The sequence below is a fragment of the Excalfactoria chinensis genome, chromosome 1 (genome assembly GCF_039878825.1).
Source record: "Excalfactoria chinensis isolate bCotChi1 chromosome 1, bCotChi1.hap2, whole genome shotgun sequence".
Classification (NCBI taxonomy): Eukaryota; Metazoa; Chordata; class Aves; order Galliformes; family Phasianidae; genus Excalfactoria; species Excalfactoria chinensis.
In genome coordinates, this window is record NC_092825.1 from 149,923,788 (window position 1) to 149,925,716 (window position 1,929).

The following is a 1,929-nucleotide window of genomic DNA, read 5'->3' on the forward strand; positions in this document are numbered from 1 at the left end:
CCACTGGGGACGTAATATTGGGTATGGCTGCATGAATGGGTGGTGTGACCTTATTTAATTTTCTATAATCCACCATCATTCTACATGTCCCAACTTTTGCACTAGCCATATGGGGGAATTACATGGGCTATGTGCAGGACTTATAATGGCAACTTCTTCTAATTCCTGCACCATTCTTGATATTTCATCTTGTCCTGCTGGGAGTCTTACATTAGTCATCTGGAGCAGTTTTGGCAGGCAAATAGGCTCATGCTTAACATGGCCTCTCAATATTGCCTGTACTGCCTAGAAACTAATGCACCTTTGTTGGGCAAATTGTTGGACTACAGACTCTGAGGCCACCAGGGGGTTCAGTATAGAAACTAGAGTCCTATATAGATGGGAAGGGGCCTGCTGCAAGACCAAATCTCTCATACCCACTGAAAATTTTAACATAGCTGGGCTGTCAAATGTGTCTTCCTAGATTGGCTCTCTTATACCCAGTTTGTGAATGTAATTTTGAAGGTCCTCCATGGAGGACTATAACTGTATGTAACAGTATATTTGATTTACTAAGCCAGACCATATGGCATGCCGCCATCAACCAATCTAATATGGAATGGTTTTCATTGGTATATTGGACACCAGCGTATAGTATCTGCCTAAGGGCAGAGTGCACAGTCATAGTTGCCAATTTAGAGATTTCTGGCCCATGTTTGCCTCAGGTGATCATTTCCCCTTTCACTCCCCCTCCCGTTCCCTTTCCTTGCTTTTTTTAAAAAGCATTATTGTATTTTATAAATAGATTTTATAGTATAAGAGAAGTCTCTGTGGCGCAATGGGTTAGCGCGTTCGGCTGTTAACCGAAAGGTTGGTGGTTCAAACCCACCCGGGGACGTAGGTGTTTCTTTAAGTTTGGAGGTGCTGATCTTTTGAACTCACCTCCAACTTTATCTGCTCTATGATATGTGTTTTACATAATCTTTCTCTTCATAAATATGGAAAAAAATTCCACGTACAGTGTTTCAAGGAATAGCATTATGTACCATGTTTCTAAAGCACTGAATGGAGTCTGGCATATATAAACATTAAAGCACCATCATCTTATATTTTAAAATTATGTACTTTCATAGCACTGCTTGAACATGTATATAGATGAGCCCGATGACTAACAAAAAGATGTATACCCTTCTCATCTAAACCACTGATTAAATAATTCCTCCAGGTAGATACATTTATAATGTTATATTCACAGTTTTGTTATGGGCAAGAATTGAACATACTTCATATATGGATTGTTAGCCTAATCAAAATCTTACACATTCAAACCAAGTACATTAAAAGATTCACATAATAATAATCTTAAACTTGTTATACAGTGATTATTTACTTATTTTCATTGATGTTATACTCACCCTTTCTGTGCCCTGAGTTGTAAGGTTGACACATCTTCAGATGAAGAGGTGGTACATATCACAATGACTAGAGGCACCCAAAGCTGTGGTCAGGAGATTAACATGGGTGGGAGATGGAGGTTGCTGGTTCCTCAATGTTGTGGTCTGATTTATGTCATTCTTATGTCTATTATTATTACAGGGTCATATAAATACAAAACCTATAGTGTTCTGCTGGTAATGATAAATATATCTACTGAACTACAATCAGCTCTCTGTCTCCTTCCCACCTTTAATCTTACCCTATTTCCCCCTTCACCTTTCCATCTCTTCCTATTGCTTTGTCTCCTCTCTCTTCCCTCTTCCTCTTTTCTTCCTCTATTTCCTCTTTACTGTCTACTCCTTTCTCCTTCCTTCTGTGTCTTTCTCCTTTCCTCCTCTTTTTTCTTTTACCTTTTACTCCACTTCTTACTCCTCATGATATTTCTCTGATGTTGAGTAGGAATTTATTTCAACATGCAGTCTTTCTGTAAATTGTGATTCTAGAGTGCACTTC

At 38.7% G+C, this 1,929-nt stretch overlaps 1 non-coding gene across 1 annotated transcript; it reads left to right on the forward strand.

The window, feature by feature from the left end:
• The first annotated feature begins 803 nt into the window (after positions 1–803).
• Positions 804–877, forward strand: TRNAN-GUU (transfer RNA asparagine (anticodon GUU)). Its single transcript has one exon. It is a non-coding gene; the product is annotated as a tRNA-Asn (tRNA).
• The last annotated feature ends 1,052 nt before the right edge of the window (positions 878–1,929 follow it).